At 44.8% G+C, this 21,732-nt stretch overlaps 1 protein-coding gene across 2 annotated transcripts in view; it reads right to left on the bottom strand.

Annotated features, from left to right (window-relative positions):
- The window catches only part of LOC123760773 (angiopoietin-related protein 7), a 557,761-nt gene that overhangs the window by 467,193 nt on the left and 68,836 nt on the right, over positions 1–21,732 (bottom strand). The window lies entirely within an intron of this gene.

Below are 21,732 nucleotides of genomic sequence, written 5' to 3'. Positions count from 1 at the left end.
CGCAATCAAGGACCTGAGGTCCACTCTAGGTATTGCAGTACTCTCCAAAATATGAAATGCACTTATGACCACGAAGAACACTCCAGACCCTGAAGTACACTCAAAGACGTGAAGAACACTTCAGACCCTAAAGTACACTCCAGACCCTGAAGTACACTCAAAGACGTGAAGAACACTTCAGACCCTAAAGTACACTCCAGACCCTGAAATACACTCAAGAATGTAAAATACACTTCAGACCATGAAATACACTTCAGACCCTGATGCATGATCCCGGCCCTGAAGTACCCTTCTGACTCTTATTGACACTGCAGGACCTGAGGAACACTTTAGACCTTGAAGTACTAATCAGGACTTGAAGCTCCATGACATTTCTTGAAGACACCATGCTCTGAACCACACACCATGCCCTGAAGGCCATGAAGTAAACTATAGGCCATGAAGTAAACTATAGGCCATGAAGTAAACTATAGGCCTTGACTTACACTCCAGAAAGTAAAGTACCTGGTTGATACCTGGTTGATGGGGTTCTGAGAGTTCTTCTACTCCCCAAGCCCGGCCCGAGGCCCGACTTGACTTGTGAGAGTTTGGTCCACCTGGCTGTTGCTTGCAGCGGCCCGCAGGCCCACATACCCACCACAGCCCGGTTGGTCCGGCACTCCTTGAAGGAAACAATCTAGTTTCCTCTTGAAGATGTCCACAGTTGTTCCTGCAATATTTTTGATGCTCGCTGGGAGGACGTTGAACAACCGTGGGCCTCTGATGTTCATACAGTGTTCTCTGATTGTGCCCATGGCACCTCCGCTCTTCACTGGTTCTATTTTGCATTTTCTTCCATGTCATTCACTCCAGTACGTTGTTATTTTACTGTGCAGATTTGGGACCTGTCCCTCTAGTATTTTCCATGTGTATATTATTTGGTATCTCTCTCGTCTCCTTTCTAGTGAGTACATTTGGAGAGCTTTGAGACGATCCCAATAATTTAGGTGCTTTATCTCGTCTATGCGTGCCGTATATGTTCTCTGTATTCCCTCTATTTCAGCAATTTCTCCTGCTCTGAAGGGGGAAGTGAGTACTGAGCAGTACTCAAGACGGGACAACACAAGTGATTTGAAGAGTACAACCATTGTGATGGGATCTCTGGACTTGAAGGTTCTCGTAATCCATCCTATCATTTTTCTGGCTGATGCAATACTTGCTTGTTCATGCTCCCTAAACGTTAGGTCGTCGGACATCATTATTCCCAAATCCTTGACATGCTGTTTTCCTACTATGGGCAGATTCGATTGTGTTTTGTACCTTGTATTATGTTTAAGGTTCTCATTTTTACCGTATCTGAGTACCTGGAATTTATCACCGTTAAACATCATGTTATTTTCTGCTGCCTAATCGAAAACTTTGTTAATATCTGTTTGTAGTTTATCAATGTCTTCAGCAGAGGTAATTTTCATGCTGATTTTTGTATCATCTGCAAAGGATTACACGAAGCTGTGACTTGTGTTTTTGTCTATATGAGAATGAGGAACAGCAGTGGTGCAAGGATTGTACCTTGAGGTACTGAGCTTTTAACTGCGCTCGTACTCGATTTTACTTGATTGACTGTTACTCTTTGTGTTCTGTTCGACAGGAAATTGAGTATCCAGCATCCTACTTTACCAGTTATACCCATTGACCTCATTTTGTGTGCAATCACTCCATGGTCACATTTGTCGAATGCTTTTGCAAAATCTGTGTATACGACATCTGCATTATGTTTTTCCTCTAATGCCTCAGTGATTTTGTCATAGTGGTCAAGTAGCTGTGAGAGGCACGATCTTCCTGCTCTAAATCCATGTTGACCTGCATTGTGGAGGTCATTAGTTTCCATGAATCTAGTGACCTGACTGCTGATCACTCTCTCAAATACTTTTATTATGTGGGACTAGTGCAACTGGTCTATAATTCTTTGCCAATGCTTTGCTACCACCCTTGTGCAGAGGGGCAATGTCTGCTGCTTTAAGCGCATCTGGAATCACCCCTGTGTCCAAGCTCTTCCTCCACACTATACTGAGTGCCTGTGTTACTGGCACTTTGCATTTCTTTATAAATATTGAATTCCATGAGTCTGGACCCGGGGCTGAGTGCATGGGCATATTGCCCATTGCTCTTTCAAAATCTGCCACGCTCGTGTTGATATCGGTTAAATTTACAGGCGTTTGAGAATCATTCATAAAGAAATTGTCCGAATCTTCCACTTTCATGCTGAGTATCGGAGTGCTAAACATGTTCTCATACTGCTTTTTTAGGATTTCACTAATTTCTTTGTCATCCTCAGTGTATGAACCTTCACTAATACGAATCGGTCCAATACTGGCAGTGGTTTTCGCTTTTGATTTAGCATATGTGAAGAAATATTTTGAGTTTTTCTTTATTTCTTGAAATGCTTTCTGTTCTAATTGCCTTTCTTCAGTCTGATAAAAATGCTTCAGTCTCTGTTCGATTTCTTCAATCTCCCTGTTTAAATTATTTCTTCTTTGTATGGAGAGTCGTGTCTGCTGAAGCATTTCCGATAATTTCTTCCTCCTTTTGTAATGTCGTCTGCGTTCTCTTTCTACATTTGACCTCTTTCTGGCTTTCCTCAAAGGAACATGTTTCAGACAGACTTCATATGCTTCAGAAGTCAGTTTTTCTATTCCTTGTGTAGGATTTTTATTTCTTAGAACATTTTCCCATTGAATGTTTGTAAGTTCCCTGTTATTTTCTCCCAGTCTATCCTCTTATTATTAAAATTGAATTTATTGAATAACCCTTCTCGCTTGTTGTTTCTCTTGGGCCTACTACCGTTATTAATGTTAGTTTGCACTTCAATGAGCTTGTGGTCCGAGTACGTAGTGTCTGAGACAGTAATGTCTCTGATTAGCTCCTCATTGTTCGTGAATATCAGGTCCAGCGTGTTTTCGTTCCTAGTTGGTTCTGTAATCTGCTGACTGAGCGAGAATTTGTCACAGAATCTCAGTAGTTCTCTGACCTGTGGTTAGTTATTTCCATGTTGATTTCCTGCTATAATATTATTGTTTACTATTCTCCATTTTAAACTGGGTAGATTGAAGTCTCCAAGGAAGATAATATCTGGTGCTGAGTTTGCTAGGTTATCAAGAATATTCTCTATTTTGTGGATCTGTTCAGTGAATTCCTCAACTGTTGCATCTGGCGGTTTGTATATTAAAATAATAAGTAGATTCGTATTTTCTACCTTGATTCCAAGTACCTCTACCACCTCATTGGATGAGTTCAGAAGCACTGTGCATGCCAGCTCCTCTTTAATATACAGACCTACTCTTTCACTTGACCTAATTACTCTGTCACATCTATATAGATTATAATTCAGAATCCAGATTTCACTATCCATTTGGCCTTTTGTGTGGGTTTCTGTAAATCCACCAAATATTGAGTTCAATTCTATTAGGAGGCCATTTATGAACTTAACTTTATTTCTTGATTTTGGTTTCAAGCCTTGTATGTGTGCAAATATGAATGATTTCCCACATTGCGTGTCACTTTTGGTGGGCTTTGGTAGTTCTCCCCCCCCCCCCCCCTCTCCACCCAGGTCCAGGGTGTGTTGTTTTGGAAGTGATTCGTCCAGTTTTGGTAGTAGGACGGGTGTTGTGTGGTGTAGTACCTGTGTGCTTGTTGATAATTTGTATTCCAGTCTTGTGGGTATCTCCTTTCCCCTCTGTAATCCTGTAGTGGTTCCATCTGACTGTTCCTCTCTCTCTTATATTTTTTACTCTGTTTCTGCCTTCCTCTAAATAAATTTCCAATAGTGTCATATTGATCTTCCCGTCTATAACGCTGTGTACCTCATATATGGAATTCCGGACACTGAAGATTGTTGGATTTTTTGTCCCTAATTGAAAATTGATATAATTTAGGGTGAAAGTCTCTACACCCTGTTCCAAAACGGCATGTACCCTTCGCCAACATGTTCCTGCATTTTCGAGGATGCAGAAAATTGTATTTTGCTCCTAATTTTCCATATTTGCATATTCCTTTAGCGTAGAATTTGTAAATATGTTCAGTTTTTGCGTTTTTCAAGGTATTTATACCTGTGCCTGTCTTGTCTACCTCTTTATTGGATCCATCTTCGTAGAACTCGTAGCTTGTGTAAACACAGCCTTGCTGATGCCGCCTCTTGCCACTATTCTATATTTCTAGTATTCTATATTTATAATATTCTATGCACGATTTTCCTACACTTCCAGCTTATGTGTGTTGTGATACCCGTTCCACTTCATTGTTCCACAAATCACTGTCCACTATTTTTTCCTCATATCGCCTACACATATGTACACAAAGCCTCGTGGCACTGGCTCACACGTGGTCTCCCGTTTATTCTCTATTTAACACAAAGTTCCATTGTTAATGACTGTTTTCAATTTTCCAACGGGGTCACTATGCACTTTGTGATGTCTGTAATCAGTAATCCCTGGCTGTAGTCCTAAGAAATCCCGGTTAATGTCACGATTTTAACGGAGCGCGCACGGTACGTCTTTCCCCTCCCTCGACCCAGACACACCAGAGTACACTCCAGACCCTGAAGTACACTCCACAAAGAGAAGTACACTCCACAAAGTGAAGTACACTCCAGGCCCTGAAGTACAATCCAGGTCCTACAAAGCACCCCAATCCCTGAAAGACACAACAGACCATGAAGTACTACCAGACACTGAAGTACACTGCAGGCCCTGGAAAACATTCCAGACTCTGAAGTACACTGCAGGTCCTGAAAAACACTCCAGACTCTGAAGTACACATAATGATGAGAAGTACCCTTCAGACCCTGAAGTACATTTCAGGCCCTGAAATACATTCAAGACTCTAAAGTAAACGCCATGTCCTGAAATACACTCCTGGACAAAATGTACACTCTAGGCATTGCAATACACTCCAGACCCTGAAGTATACTACCCAACATACAATTCATGTTGCCAGAACATACCTGGGAAGTTTTTTGAGAGCTGAGGCAAAGTTCGTTTTTAAGTAATCAATACGTTTTTGTGTAGAGTCGTAAATTGGTTGCCACAACTTACTACACAACGTTGGGTGAAAAAAATCCTTGTGGCAACCTTCAATGATGCATAAAAGTCGTTTCTCCTATTTATGATATATATAGAAACCTAAATATTAAAATAAAGATTGTAAATGATATACAAAATATTAGTTGAAATAAAACAGGAGCATAATAAAGGTGGTTCACATTTTTTATTAACTTCTTTATTTTTACTTAATGTAAAATCCGTTGTTGTGGTGGTTGTTCTTTCGTTAGTGGCAGTGGTAGTAGATGGTTGTGCTTGGTGACAGTGTTGGAACATGGTTGTGGTTGGTGACAGTGTTGGAACATGGTTGTAGTTGAGGCAGTGATGGTAGATTTTGGAGATTGGTGGTAGTGTTGGTAGATGGTAGTGTTTGGTGGCAGTGTTGGTAGATGGTGGTGGATGGTAGCAGTGTTGGTAGATGGTGGTGTTTGATGGCAGTGTTGGTAGATGGTGGGGGTTGGTGGCAGTGTTGGTAGATGGTGGAGGTTGGTGGCAGTGTTGGTAGATGGTGGTGATTGGTGGCAGTGTTAGTAGATGGTGGTGATTGGTGGCAGTGTTGGAAGATCCCAGGAAACAATTTTAGGTTGCCACAAAGTACCGCGAAAGTGTTTGAAAGCAGTAGCAACGTTTGTTTTCACATATTATATACGTTATCGTGTGGAGTCGTAAATAGGTTGCCAGAACTTACTGCATAACGTTGGCTAAAAAAAATTTGAGACTTTATGTCAACCTTAAACATTGCATAAAAGTAGATTTCGTGATTGATGTTATATATCAAAATGAAGAAATATAAAAAAATATATAGTCTACAATTAGTAAAAATAAAACAGGAGCATAATAAAGTTGCTTTCAAAAATTTTTATTAATTAATTTTAGAGAATCCATGGTGGTGGTGTTGGTTGTTCTTGGTGGGTTGTGATTGGAGGCAGTGATGGTTGGTTGTTGAGGTTGGTGATAATGGTCGTAGTTGGTGGTAGTGATTCATGGTGTACGTGGTTATGTTGTGCATGGCAGTGTGGTGCGGTAGTGATGGTATACTGGTGGTCTGGTGGTGGTGTGTAATATGGTGTGGTAGTGTGATGAAGTCGTGCAGTAATTGCCCTGTGGAAGTTGTGGTGGGGTACAAGTTGTGGTGTGGTGTGTTGAGGTAGTATCATGAGGTGATGTGGTGGTGGTGGTGGAAGTGTGGTAGCTTAGTGGAGTTGTGTGGTAGTGGGGTGGGGTTGTATGGTAGTGTTGTTAGGTTGTATGATTGTGTAAGGAGGGGGGGGTAGTGTGGTGGGGTTGTGTTGTAATGGTAGTGTAATGGTGGTGTGGTGGGGTGATGTTGTAATGGTAGTGTGGTGGGGTGGTGTTGTAATGGTAGTATGGGGGGGGGGGGTGGTGTTGTAATGATAGTGTGGTGGGGAGGTGTTGTAATGATGGGGTGTTGTAATGGTGGTGTGGTAGTGAGGTGGGGAAGTGTTTTAATAGTGGTGTGGTGTTGTAATGGTGGTGTGGTAGTGTGGTGGGGAGGTGTTGTAATGGTAGTGTGGTGGGGTAGAGTTTTAATAATATCACTTTAACGCGCGTGGCGATATGGACTTTACATACCCCCCTCATGGCCCTGCGTTTTCAGGTGACCGAGCGACAACACTGAAAAGTGCATACTCTTTTCGCTGTCGTGACCTTAATTTTCGATGTACTGATTTCATTTGTGTACCAAAGTGTTCGCAATAGAATGATCTATAAGAACATATAAGAACAAATGTATATGTCACCAAAGCATGAGTTAAATCACACAAAAAGCTAAAGAACTACATCGATCACTGGCCGTGAGCTCCAAACAGCGACGAAATGTTTCCATTCTTTTCAGGGTTGTCAACTCCACACTTGTCCTACAGCGTTATATTTGGTATCACTGTGATCGCAATTAAATTCCCTACACGGACATATGTATATAAATGTAGAATCATGATCGCGGCCCTCACCAAGAGTGTGTGAAGTGGGCGATTACCCTCGTCATGTCAATAATACAATAGTCTTTCCACTAAGTTACAATACAATGCCGTTCTCCCAAAAAAGTCATGCGCCTATTAGAGACAACGAAAATTTAATGGGAAATATTTACATACTAACCCCAAGTCGCTCGAATAAGAATTGGATTTTATACAAATATTTTTTAACCACGCGTAAATTTACGACGCTCTGGCGCCAACTGGACAAAATACCCCTATTTACGCGTCGTTTATTTACGACCCGGGAGCGCTAAAGTGTGGTGGTGTGGTGTGGTAGTGTAGGAATGGTGTTGTGGTGGGGTGTTCTTTTAATAGTAGTGTGGTGTAATGGTGTTGTAATGGTGGTGTGGTGCGATGGTGTTCTAATGGCAGTCTGGTGGAGTGTTGTTGTTATGGTAGTGTGGTGGGGTGATGTTGTAATGGTAAAGTGGTGGGGTGGAGTTTTATTGCAGGTGTGGTGGGGTGGAGTTGTAATGGAGGTGTGGTGTTGTATTAGTGGAGTGGTGTTGTAATGGTGGTGTGGTGGGGAGTTGTTGTAATGGTAGTGTGGTGGGATAGTGTTGTAATGGTGGTGTGTTGTGGTACCTGGTTGATACCTGGTTGATGGGGTTCTGGGATTTCTTCTACTCCCCAAGCCCGGCCTGAGGCCAGGCTTGACTTGCGAGAGTTTGGTCCACCAGGCTGTTGCTTGAAGCGGCCCGCCGGGTCACGTACCCTCCACAGCCCGGCTGATCCGGAACTTCTCTTAGAAAACCGTCCAGTTTTCTCTTGAAGATGTTCACGGTTGTTCCGGCAATATTTCTTATAGTCGCTGGGAGGACGTTGAACAACGGCGGACCCCTGATGTATAATTATAAAGTGCTCTCTGATTGTGCCTATGGCACCTCTGCTCTTCACTGGTTCAATCTTGCATTTTCTTCCATATCGTTCACTCCAGTACGTTGTTATTTTACTGTGTAGATTTGGGACCTGACCCTCCAGTATTTTCCATGTGTATATTATTTGGTATCTCTCTCGTCTTCTTTCTAGAGAATACATTTGGAAAGCTTTGAGACGATCCCAATAATTTAGGTGTTTTATCTCGTCTATGCGTGCCGTATATGTTCTCTGTATTCCCTCTATTTCAGCAATCTCTCCTGCTCTAAAGGGGGAAGTGAATACTGAGCAGTACTCGAGACGGGACAACACATGTGACTTGAAGAGTACAACCATTGTGATGGGATCCCTGGATTTGAAAGTTCTCGTAATCCATCCGATCATTTTTCTGGCTGACGCGATATTTGCTTGGTTATGATCCCTAAATGTTAGATCGTCGCACATCATTATTACCAAATCCTTGACATGATGTTTTTCTACTATGGGAAGATTCGATTGTGTTTTGTACCCTGTATTATGTTTCAGATCCTCATTTTTGCCGTATCTGAGTATCTGGAATTTATCACTGTTAAACATCATGTTATTTTCTGTTGCCCAATCGAAAACTTTGTTGACATCTGCTTGTAGTTTTTCAATGTCTTCAGCAGAGGTAATTTTCATGCTTATTTTTGTGTTGTCTGCAAAGGATGACACGAAGCTGTGACGTGTATTTTTGTCAATATCAGATATGAGAATAAGGAACAGTAGCGGTGCAAGGACTGTACCTTGAGGTACAGAGCTTTTAACATCGCTTGGACTCGATTTTATCTGATTGACTGTTACTCTTTGTGTTCTGTTCGACAGGAAATTGAGTATCCAGCGTCCTACTTTTCCAGTTATTCCCATTGACCTCATTTTGTGAGCTATCACCCCATGGTCACATTTGTCGAACGCCTTTGCGAAGTCTGTGTATACAACATCTGCATTTTGCTTTTCTTTTAGGGCTTCTGTGATTTTGTCATAGTGGTTGAGTAACTGTGACAGACATGTTCTTCCCGCTCTAAATCCATGTTGTCCTGGATTGTGCAATTCATTGTTTTCCATAAAACTAGAAATTTGATTCCTAATTACTCTTTCAAACACTTTTATTAAGTGTGATGTTAGTGCAACTGGCCTATAATTTTTTGCCAAGGCTTTACTCCTCCCCTTGTGCAACGGAGCTATATCTGCAGATTTAAGTGCTGCTGGTATCTCCCCTGTATCCAGGCTCTTTCTCCATATTACGCTGAGTGCTCTCGCTACTGGTACTTTACATTTCTTTATGAATATTGAATTCCATGAGTCAGGCCCAGGGGCTGAGTGCATAGGCATATTGTCAATTTCTCTTTCAAAGTCTTCCGAGTTTGTGGTAATATCCGTTATATTATCTGCAGCTTGAATGTCATTCATAAAGAAGCTGTCTGGGTCATCAACTTTCATGTTGTTTATTGGTGTGCTAAATATAGCCTCATACTGGCTTCTTAGAATTTCACTAATCTCTTTGTTGTCCTCTGTGTACGTACCTTCACTTGTAATTAACGGTCCAATACTGGTCGAGGTTTTGGATTTTGATTTTGCGTATGTGAAAAAATATTTCGGATTTTTCCTTATCTCTTGTATAGCTTTCTGTTCCAATTCCATTTCCTCCGACTCATATGATCGCTTCAACGTTTGTTCTATTTCTTCGATCTCCCTGCTTAGGCTTGTTTTCCTTACTTGTGATAGTTGTGTCTGCCGAAGCATTTCCGTTATTTTTTTCCTTCTCCTGTACAGTCGTCTGCGTTCTCTTTCTAGAGTGGTTCTCTTTCTAGAGTGGTCCTCTTTCTGCTCCTCCTCACAGGCACGTGCTTCAAGCAGACCTTGTACGCTTCAGCTGTCAGTTGAGCTATTCCCTGTGTGGGAGTTTTGTCGCTTAAGACCGTCTCCATTGAATGGTTGCAAAGGTCTACATTTATTTTTCCCTAGTCAATCCTCTTATTGTTGAAATTGAATTGATTGAATATTCCTTCTCGCTTGTTGGGTCTCTTAGACCTACTACCGTTATTTATGCTGGTTCGCACTTCAATGAGCTTATGGTCTGAGTATGAAGTATCTGAGATTGTGATGTCTCTGATTAGTTCATCATTGATTGTGAATAACAAGTCTAGTGTGTTTTCGTTCCTAGTTGGTTCTGTAATCTGTTGATTGAGCGAGAATTTGTCACAGAATCTCAAAAGTTCTCTGACCTGTGGTTGGTTATTTCCCGGGTCATTCCCCGCTATGATATTTGTGTTTGCTATTCTCCATCTTAGACTTGGTAAATTGAAATCTCCAAGGAAGATAATATCTGGAGCTGGGTTTGCTAGGTTGTCAAGTATGTTCTCTATTTTGTGCATCTGCTGTGTGAATTCCTCAATCGTTGTATCTGGCGGTTTATATATTAAAATAATAATTAGGTTTAGTTTCTCTACCTTAATTCCTAGTACCTCTACCACCTCATTAGTTGAGTTTAGTAGTTCTGTGCATACCAGGTCTTCTTTAATATACAGACCTACTCCTCCATTTGACCTAGTTTTTCTATCACATCTATATAAATTATAATTTGGAATCCAGATTTCACCATCCATGTAATCTTTTGTATGAGTTTCCGTGAATGCCCCAAATATTGAGTTTGACTCTAATAAGAGGCCATTTATGAACTTAACTTTATTTCTTGACTTTGGCTTTAAACCTTGAATGTTTGCAAATATGAATGATTGTCCATATTGTGTGTCACTTCTGGAAGGTTTTGGTAGTTCTCCCTCCTCTCTACATTGACCCAGGGTGTGTTGTTGTGGCAATGGTTTGTCCAGTTTTGGAAGTGATACTGGGGAGTGTGGTAGTCTCTGTAGTTGGGGGGTGTAGTATGTGTGGGCTTGATGACGAACCGTAGTCCAGTCTTGGGCATTTCTCCCTCTACGTCCATACTCCTGCCACGTTTCTGCCTGTCTGTTTCTCCCCCTGTTTGTACCTGCCTCTAAAAAAATTTCAGGACTATTATATTGGACTTCCTCTCTTATATAGCGCTGTGTACCTCTGACGTGGAAATCGGGGGAATGAAGATCGTAGCATTTCCTCTCATTAACTGAGAGTTTGCATAGCTTAGGGTGAAAATATCTACACTCTGTATCAAAACGACATCTGCCTTTCCCTAACCAGTTTCGGCATTTCCGTGGGTGCATGAATGAGCATTCCGTGCCTCTGGGCCCATATCTGCACTGTCCCTTTTGCATAATACCTGCAAATATTTACATCTGTGATTGTATTATTCTTGTTTGTACCCGTGCACGACTTGGCACCTCTGTGTTTTTTGTTCCAACTTTCTAGTTTCTGCATTCATTCTCGGTATTGCCCTTATCTTTCTCCTTGTTGCTTTCGTCTTTCTCATTTGTGTTCTCATTCGTCTCATTTTTTCTCTCCTTATTCATATCACCAGTTTGCTCTACAATATTGCCTTCATTTTTGTGTACCTCGACACTATGCCTTTCTACATTGCTACTTTGACTCTCTAAATTCTCAGTCCCTGGGTTGTGCTCAGAGTTCGTTGCTGCCTTTATACTCTGCATATATTTCTGGTAGTTTTTGTGTGAATTGTAGCCTGTTTACTTCAGGAAAGTTATTCATTAGTTTGGTGATGTTTTCCCACATCTGTCTGTCTCTTTGACAGATCCAGTAGTTACCTTCCCGGTTTGCATATTGTGTAGGTAATCCTTTACAACTCAGGTGAAATCTTATGTTACAAATGTTACATACAATGCCTACAACACTCTTCCGAAGTGACTTAAGGCAGCCTCCACACACCTCCATGTTGAGTTTGTGATGTTATAATATTATATGTATATATTTATAATATTATATGTATGTATATATAATATGTATACAGTATATTTATAATATTACATATGTTTATATGTTCAAGTTTATGTGGGGGCTCTTATCGCCTTGTGGAGAAAATATGGTCCTCTTGGGACCGTCTAGTTGACCGTTGTTTGTCCCAGGTCGGGGGCAGGATGCCACTGGTTGCCAGTTACTTGATTTATACACTGATTACCTGTAATCAGTAGTGGCCTGTAATATCCAAAGGGAATTTCTGATTTCTTCCGGCTTGCAATGTTATTCACTTACTCTATTACTAGTTACTAGATCCACTTTCCCGTATTACAGTATATATTGCCAGTATATTATCACTGAGGGAGTATACTGTTACTGCGGGACGTCCCCTACACTGTGTAGGCCTCGTGGCTGTGGTGTAAACAGCCTAGTGTGATGCCTCCTCCACAACTTTACATTTATACTTTTTCTGTGTACAATTCTCTAACACTATCCACTAATTTATGTTGTGATACACGTTCCACTTCACTGTTCAAGGTATCACTGCTCGCTATATTTGATATATATCGCTTATACCTGTACACATGAGCCTGGTGGCCCTGGCTCACCACGTGGGACCACCTTTATTCTGTATTTAACTCAAAGTTCCATTGTTAATTTCTGTATTCAACTTTCCTACGGGTCACTATGCACTTGGTGATCACTGTGGTAGTGTTGTAATGGTAGTGTTGTGGGGTGGTGTTGTAATGGTGGTGAGGTGTGGTAGTGTTGTAATGGTGGTGAGGTGGGGTGGTGTTGTAATGGTGGTGAGGTGTGGTAGTGTTGTAATGGTGGTGTTGTGGGGTGGTGTTGTAATGGTGGTGAGGTGTGGTAGTGTTGTAATGGTGGTGAGGTGGGGTGGTGTTGTAATGGTGGTGAGGTGTGGTAGTGTTGTAATGGTGGTGAGGTGGGGTGGTGTTGTAATGGTGGTGAGGTGGGGTAGTGTTGTAATGGTGGTGAGGTGGGGTGGTGTTGTAATGGTGGTGAGGTGGGGTGGTGTTATAATGGTGGTGAGGTGGGGTGGTGTTGTAATGGTGGTGAGGTGGGGTGGTGTTGTAATGGTGGTGAGGTGGGGTGGTGTTGTAATGGTGGTGAGGTGGGGTGGTGTTATAATGGTGGTGAGGTGGGGTGGTGTTGTAATGGTGGTGAGGTGGGGTGGTGTTGTAATGGTGGTGAGGTGGGGTGGTGTTGTAATGGTGGTGAGGTGGGGTGGTGTTGTAATGGTGGTGAGGTGGGGTGGTGTTATAATGGTGGTGAGGTGGGGTGGTGTTGTAATGGTGGTGAGGTGGGGTGGTGTTGTAATGGTGGTGAGGTGGGGTGGTGTTGTAATGGTGGTGAGGTGGGGTGGTGTTGTAATGGTGGTGAGGTGGGGTGGTGTTGTAATGGTAGTGTTGTGGGGTGGTGTTGTAATGGTGGTGAGGTGGGGTGGTGTTGTAATGGTGGTGAGGTGGGGTGGTGTTGTAATGGTAGTGTTGTGGGGTGGTGTTGTAATGGTGGTGAGGTGGGGTGGTGTTGTAATGGTGGTGAGGTGGGGTGGTGTTGTAATGGTGGTGAGGTGGGGTGGTGTTGTAATGGTAGTGTTGTGGGGTGGTGTTGTAATGGTGGTGAGGTGGGGTGGTGTTGTAATGGTGGTGAGGTGGGGTGGTGTTGTAATGGTAGTGTTGTGGGGTGGTGTTGTAATGGTGGTGAGGTGGGGTGGTGTTGTAATGGTGGTGAGGTGGGGTGGTGTTGTAATGGTAGTGTTGTGGGGTGGTGTTGTAATGGTGGTGAGGTGGGGTGGTGTTGTAATGGTGGTGAGGTGGGGTGGTGTTGTAATGGTGGTGAGGTGGGGTGGTGTTGTAATGGTGGTGAGGTGGGGTGGTGTTGTAATGGTGGTGAGGTGGGGTGGTGTTGTAATGGTGGTGAGGTGGGGTGGTGTTGTAATGGTGGTGAGGTGGGGTGGTGTTGTAATGGTGGTGAGGTGGGGTGGTGTTGTAATGGTGGTGAGGTGGGGTGGTGTTGTAATGGTGGTGAGGTGGGGTGGTGTTGTAATGGTGGTGAGGTGGGGTGGTGTTGTAATGGTGGTGAGGTGGGGTGGTGTTGTAATGGTGGTGAGGTGGGGTGGTGTTGTAATGGTGGTGAGGTGGGGTGGTGTTGTAATGGTGGTGAGGTGGGGTGGTGTTGTAATGGTGGTGAGGTGGGGTGGTGTTATAATGGTGGTGAGGTGGGGTGGTGTTATAATGGTGGTGAGGTGGGGTGGTGTTGTAATGGTGGTGAGGTGGGGTGGTGTTGTAATGGTGGTGAGGTGGGGTGGTGTTGTAATGGTGGTGAGGTGGGGTGGTGTTGTAATGGTTGTTTAGTGGGGTGGTGTTATAATGGTGGTGAGGTGGGGTGGTGTTATAATGGTGGTGAGGTGGGGTGGTGTTATAATGGTGGTGAGGTGGGGTGGTGTTGTAATGGTGGTGAGGTGGGGTGGTGTTGTAATGGTTGTTTAGTGGGGTGGTGTTGTAATGGTTGTTTAGTGGGGTGGTGTTGTAATGGTAGTGTGGTGAGGAGGCGTTGTAATGGTTGCTTAGTGGGGTGGTTTTGTAATGGTGGTGAGGTGGGGTGGTGTTGTAATGGTAGTGTGGTGAGGAGGCGTTGTAATGGTTGTTTAGTGGGGTGGTGTTGTAATGGTAGTGTGGTGAGGAGGCGTTGTAATGGTTGCTTAGTGGGGTGGTTTTGTAATGGTGGTGTGGTGGGGTGGTGTTGTAATGGTCGTGTGGTGGGGTGGTGTTGCAATGGAAGTGTTTTGGGGTGGTGTTTTAATGGTGGTGTGGTTGGGTGGTGTTGTAATAGTAGTGTGGTAGGGTGGTATTGTAATGGTAGTGTGGTGAAGTGGTGTTGTAATAGTAGTGTGGTGGGGTGGGGTGGTTTTGTAATGGTAGTGTTGTCGGGTGGTTCTCTAATGGTAGTGAGGTGAAGTGGTGTTGTAATAGTAGTGAGGTAGGGAAGTGTTGTAATGGTGGTGTGGTGAAGTGGTGTTTTAATGGCAGTGTGGTGGGGTGGTATTGTAATGGTAGTTTGATAGGGTGGTGTTGTTATGGTAGTGTTGTGGGTTGGTGTTGTTTTGGTAGTGGTAGGGTGGTGTTGTAATGGTAGTGTTGTGGGGTGGTGTTGTAATGGTATTGTGGTGGGGTGGTGTTGTAATGGTATTGTGGTGGGGTGGTGTTGTAATAGTAATGTAGTGAAGTGGTGTTGTAATGTTGACCAGACCACACACTAGAAGTTGAAGGGACGACGACGTTTCGGTCCGTCTTGGACCATTCTCAAGTCGATTGTGTTGTCATAGTGCTGTAATGGTAGTGTTTTAGGGTGGTGTTGTAATGGTGGTGTGGTGGGATGGTGTTGAATAAGTGGTGTGGTAGTGTGGAAGGGTGGAGTTATATTGGTGGTGTGGAAGTGTGGTTGCGTTGTGTTGTAATGGTGTTTTGGTGGGATGGTGTTGTAAAAGTAGTGTGCTGTTGTAGTATTATAATGGTAGTGTGGTGGGGTGTTGTTATTGTGGTGATGTTGTGGGGGGTGTTGTAATAGTACTGTGGTAGTGGGGTGTTGTAATTGTAATGTGGTGGGGTTATGTTGTAATAGTGGTGTGGTGAAGTGGTGTTTTAATGGTAGTGTGGTGGGGTGTTATTGTAATGGTAGTTTGGTGGGGTGGTGTTGTGATGGTTGTGTTGTGGGGTGGTGTTACGTTGGTGGTGTGGTGGGGTAGTGTTGTAATGGTAGTGTGTTAGGGTGGTGTTGTAATGGTAGTGTGGTGGGGTGGTGTTGTAATGGTAGTGTTGTGGGGTGGTGTTGTAATGGTATTGTGGTGGGGTGGTGTTGTTATGGTGGAGTGGTTGGGTGTTGTAATGGTAGTGTAATAGGGTTGGAGTTATATTGGTGGTGTGGAGAGGTGGTGTTGTAATGGTACTGTGGTAGTGTGGTGTTGTAATGGTAATGTGGTGGGGTTATGTGGTAATCGTGGGGTGGTGTTGTAATGGTAGTGTGGTGAAGTAGTGTTGTAATGGTAGTGTTGTGGGGTGGTGTTGCAATGGTATTGTGGTGGGATGGTGTTGTAATGGTGGTGTGGTGGAATGGTGTTGTAATGGTAGTGTTGTAGGGTGGTGTTGTAATAGTGTGGTGGGGAGGTGTTGTAATAGGAGTGTGATGGGGTGATGTTGTAATGGTAGTGTAGTGAAGTGGTGTTTAAATGGTAGTGTGATGGGGTGCTATTGTGGTTGTGTGATGGTGGTGGTATTGTATTGGTTGTGTGATAGTGTTGTGGGGTGGTGTTGTAATTATAGTGTGGTGGGGTGGTGTTGTTATGGTGGTGTGGTTAAGTGTTGTAATGCTAGTGTGGTGGGGTGGTGTTGTAATGGTAGTGTGGTGGGGTGGTGTTGTAATTGTGCTGTGGGGTTGACTAGTAATGGTAGTGTGGTGGGATTGGTGTTTTAATGGTAGTGTTGTGGGGTGGAGTTGTAATGGTAGTGTGGAGGGGTGGTGATGTAATAGTAGTGTAGTGGTGTTGTAATGGTAGTGTGTTGGGGGTGGTGCTGTAATTGTGGTGTGGTGGGATTGTGTTGAATGGGTGGTGTGGTAGTATGGTGGGTAGGTGTTGTAATGGTAGTGTGGTGTTCTAAAGGTATTGTGCTAGGGTGGTATTGAAATGGTAGTGTGGTGGGGAGTTATGATAGTGGTGTGGTGGGGTGGTGTTGTAATGGTACTGTGGTAGTGTGGTGTTGTAATGGTAATGTGGTGGGGTTATGTTGTAATGGTGGGGTGGTGTTGTAATGGTAGTGTGGTGAAGTGGTGTTGTGATGGTAGTGTGGTGGGGTGGTGTTGTAATGGTAGTGTGGTGAAGTGGTGTTGTAATAGTAGTGAGGTGGGGTCGTGTTGTAATGGTGGTGTGGTGAAGTGGTGCTTTAATGGTAGTGTGATGCGGTGGTATTGTAATGGTAGTTTGGTGGGGTGGTGTTATGATGGTAGTGTTGTGGGGTGTGGTGTTGTATTGGTGGGGTGGTGTTGTAATGGATGTGTTTTGGGGTGGAGTTGTAATGGTAGTGTGCTGGGGTGGTGTGGTATTGTGGTGGGGTGGTATTGTAATGGTAGTGTGGTGAAGTGGTGTTGTGATGGTAGTGTGGTGGGCTGGTGTTGTAATGGTGGTGCGGTTGGGTGGAGTTGTAATGGTGGTGTGGTGGGGTGGTGTTGTAATGGTGGTGTTGTAATGGTAGTGTGGTGGGGCGGAGTTGTAATGGTGGGATGGTGTTGTATTAGGGGTGTGGTGGGGTGGTGTTTTAATGGTGTAATTGTAGTGTGGTGGGGTGGTGTTGTATTGTAAGTGTCTTGTAGTGGTGTTGTAATGGTAGTGTGGTGAGGAGGCGTTGTAATGGTGCTTTAGTGGGGTGGATGTGTAATTGTGGTGTGGTGGAGTGGTGTTGTATGGATAGTGTGGTGGGATGGTGTTGTAATGGTAGTATGGTAGTGTTGTGAGGTAGTGTTGTAAGGGTGGTGTGGTAGTGTGGTGGGGTGGTGTTGTAATGGTGGTGTGATGGGGAGGTGTTTTAATGGTGGTGTGGTTGGGTGGTGTTATTGTGGTGGTGTTGTGGGGTGGGGTTGTAATAGTACTGTGGTAGTGGGGTGTTGTAATTGTAATGTGGTGGGGTTATGTTGTAATGGTGGTGTTGTGGAGTGGTGATGTAATGGTAATGTGGTGAAGTGGTGTTGTAATAGTAGTGTAGTGGGGTGGTATTGTAATGGTAGTTTGGTGGGATGGTGTTGTGATGGTAGTGTTGTGGGGTGGTATTGTATTGGTTGTGTTGAGGGGTGGTGTTGTAATGGTAGTGTCGTGGGGGGGGGGTTGTAATGGTATTGTGGTGGCGTGGTGATGTAATAGTAATGTGGTGAAGTGGTTTTGTAATGGTAGTGTGTTAGGGTGGTGTTGTAATGGTGGTGTTGTGGGATGGTGTTGAATAAGTGGTGTGGTAGTGTTGTAATGGTGGTGTGGTGGGATGGTGTTGTAAAGGTAGTGTGGTGGAATGGTATTGTAATGGTAGAGTGGTGAAGTGGTGTTGTAATAGTACTGTGGTTGTGTGGTGTTGTAATGGTAACGTGGTGGGGTGGTGTTGTAATGGTGGTGTGGTGGGGTGGTGTTGTAATGGTAGTGTTGTAATAGTAGTGTGGTTAATGGTGTTGTAATAGTGTGGTGGGGAGGTGTTGTAATGGTGGTGTGATGGGGTGGTGTTGTATTGGTAGTGTGGTGAAGTGGTGTTTTAATGGTAGTGTGGTAGGGTGGTATTGTGGTTGTGTGATGGGGTGGTATTGTGTTGTAATGGTTGTGTGATAGTGTTGTGGGGTGGTGTTGTTGTAGTAGTGTGTTGGGGTGGTGTTGTAACTGTGGTGTGGTGGGGTGGAGTTGTAATGGTAGTGTGATGGGGTGGTGTTGTAATGGTAGTGTGGTGAAGTGGTGTTGTAATGGTAGTGTGTTGGGGTGGTGTGGTGGGATGGTGTTGAATGGGTGGTGTGGTAGTGTGGTGGGTAGGTGTTGTAATAGTAGTGTAGTGGGGTGGAGTTATATTGGTGGTGTGGAAGTGTGGTTGGGTGGTGTTGTAATGGTGGTGTGGAAGTGTGGTTGGGTGGTGTTGTAATGGTGGTGTGGTGGGATGGTGTTGTTATGGTACTGTGGGAGTGTGGTGTTGTAGTGGTAATGTGGTGGGGTTATGTTGTAATGGTGGGTGGTGTTGTAATTGTAGTGTGGTGAAGTGGTGTTGTAATGGTAGTGTTGTGGGGTGGTGTTGTAATGGTAATGTGGTGAAGTGGTGTTGTAATGGTAGTGTGTTAGGGTTGTGTTGTAATGGTGGTGTGGTGGGATGGTGTTGAATAAGTGGTATGGTAGTTTGGAGGGGTGGAGTTATATTGGTGGTGTGGAAGTGTGGTTGGGTGGTGTTGTAATGGTGGTGTGGTGGGATGGTGTTGTGAAGGTAGTGTGGTGGAGTGGTATTGTAATGTTAGTGTGGTGATGTGGTGTTGTAATGGTGGTGTGGTGGTTTGGTTTTTTAATTGTGGTGAGGTGGTGTTGTATTAGGGGTGTGCTGGGGTGGTGTTGTAATGGTGTTGTTGTAATAGTGGTGTGGTGGGGTGGTGTTGTAATGGTGTGGTTGTAACGGTGTTGTGGTGTTGTAATGGATGTGTTTTGGGGTGGTGTTGTAATCGTAGTGTGGTGGGGTGAAGTTTTATTGGTGGTGTGGTTGGATGGTGTTGTAATGGTAGTGTGGTGGGGTGGTTTTGTAATGGTGGTGTGGAGGGATGGTGTTGAATGGGTGGTGTGGTAGGTGGTGGGTACGTGTTGTAATGGTAGTGTGATGGAGTGGAGTTATATTGGTGGTGTGGAAGTATGGTTGGGTGGTGTTGTAATGGTGGTATGGTGGGATGTTGTTGGAAAGGTAGTGTGCTGGGGTGGTATTGTAATGGTAGTGTGGTGAAGTGGTGTTGTAATAGTAGTGTGGTGGGGTGGTGTTATTGTGGTGGTGTTGTGGGGTGGTGTTGTGATGGTAGTGTTGTGGGGTGGTGTTGTATTGGTTGTGTGGAGGGGTGGTGTTGTAATGGTAGTGTTGTGGGGTGGTGTTGAAATGGTACTGTGGTAGCGTGGTGTTGTAATAGTAATGTGGTGAATTGGTTTTGTAATGGTAGTGTGTTAGGGTGGTGTTGTAATGGTGGTGTGGTGGGATGGTGTTGAATAAGTGCTGTGGTAGTATGGAAGGGTGTGGTGGGGTGGTGTGGTAGTATGGAAGGGGACATGAGGGATGCCAACATCGTCACACTGTATAAGAATAAAGGTGACAGGGGCGACTGCAACAACTACTGTGGAATCTCCCTCCTCAGTATTGTCGGAAAGCTGTTTGCTCGAGTCTCATTGAAGAGGCTCCAAGTACTTGCAGAGAGAGTCTATCCAGAATCACAATGCGGATTCAGAGCTGGCAGGTCCACCATTGACATGGTCTTTTCCCTTAGACAACTGCAGGAGAAATGCAGGGAACAGAGGCAGCCACTCTTCGTAGCCTTCATAGATCTGACGAAGGCCTTCGACCTCGTCAGCAGGGATGGCCTGTTCAAGATCCTCCCCAAGATCGGATGCCCACCCAGGCTCCTCAGCATCATCAGATCTTGCCATGAGAACATGATGGGCACCGTGGTCTTTGATGGCCTAACGTCAGACGCCTTTGACATCGCCTTTGAAGTGGAGTAAAGCAGGGCTGCGTACTGGCTCCAACCCTATTCGGGATTTTCTTCGCAGTCATGCTGCGGCAAGCCTTCGGATCTGTCACAGAAGGCATTTACCTCCGGACCAGGTCGGATGGAAAGCTCTTTAACCTCACCAGGCTGAGAGCCAAGGCGAAGGTTCGGCTGAGGTGTCTGCGCGACTTCCTTTTTGCCGATGACGCAGCAGTCACTGCCCACTCAGCTGAAGACCTCCAACGGCTCATAACCCGCTTCAGCGAGGCCTCTCAGGCTTTCGGACTCACCATCAGTCTGAAGAAAACACAAGTCATGTAACAAGGAGTGGACTCCCCACCTGACATCGGCATCTCTGATTCCAAACTGGAAGTTGTTCACGACTTCGTGTACCTGGGCTCCACAATCTCTGACTCCCTCTCCATTAATACGGAGCTAAACAAACGCATCGGTAAGGCATCTACTACCATGTCCAGACTGACAAAGAGAGTGTTACGGACCCTAGCCCAACGTCCGAGCACGGAGCAGTGACTACCACGCCATCAGTGGATCAGCTCCCGAAACCCCCTCCAAATGGACGGCGTCATCAAGTGAGGACAGGAAATACCAGCCACAAGGGCTAGTTTCCCGTCCTGGCCAGCTCATAACACAGCCGCTGCTGACCTCGGGTGAGGTGATGCTTAGACAGCAGCGCCATCTATGGAGTGGATAGGTGGGCATTTGGGTCTGAGCCGGTAAGTGACGTGCCCTAGTGTGTGTCTATTATTGATGACGTGTCTGATTACAGAGTCGACCTGGGACTGCTGAATCGGACAGTGGATCAGTCTACCCAAGGCAGCCGTCTTGTCTCCAAGAGTTTGCTGTAGCAGCTGTGAGTCGCCCCCCGGATGAACACAGTGGTGTTACCCTGCCTGTGACGTGGCAGTTGATGGATTGTCGTACCCGGGACTGACTGGTGGAGACGCTTAACCACTGGGGTGTTGTGGTAAGGAGAGTGGTCTGTGGGATCACACGAGGCTCCTGACTAGGGTTTGCGACCTTAGTATCGATCGTGGAGTGGCCTAACCAGCGTCGCTGTTTGGAACCTGCCAGCTATCGGCTGGACTTGTGGTTGATGGCCTCCACGACGGTGCCCCCAGTGGAACTGTGATTTGGCTGGCCTGTGGCCAGGGTAGACTCGAGCGGATCGAAGAATTCATCGTAAGGCCAGAAGATCACCAAGAGCTTAGCGTCGCAAGCACCGTAGAACACGTCCAGAGTCTTCAGAGGAAGACTACGTTGTAGATAACAGTGTTTATACCCCCCCCCCCCTGTGTAACCTTTTTTATATATATTTATTGGAGACGGTAATTATATTTTTAAGTTTTTGACTTTATTTCCCTTCCCCTTTAATTTACTTGCATTACGGATCACATCCACTGAAAGCCACTACTGGCTTGGGGCCGGATACCCTTCCTCTAACAACATCAGAGCAAGAACCCGGTTGCGACCCGAGAGGGCCGTAACATAATTGGCATCCCCAGCGGGATCCGACCCCTTGTCAAGTATGTTTGACACGGGTGGTGAAGTGGCGTAATCCCTGTAAATAATTCCCCCTGTGTGTGACTATTAGGACGTTATACGTCCTGTGCGGTGCTCGGAGTGACTAA

This window comes from Procambarus clarkii, chromosome 21, assembly GCF_040958095.1.
Source record: "Procambarus clarkii isolate CNS0578487 chromosome 21, FALCON_Pclarkii_2.0, whole genome shotgun sequence".
Classification (NCBI taxonomy): Eukaryota; Metazoa; Arthropoda; class Malacostraca; order Decapoda; family Cambaridae; genus Procambarus; species Procambarus clarkii.
The sequence above is the reverse complement of the archived record's forward strand: the minus strand, read 5'-3'. Positions and strand labels throughout refer to the sequence as shown.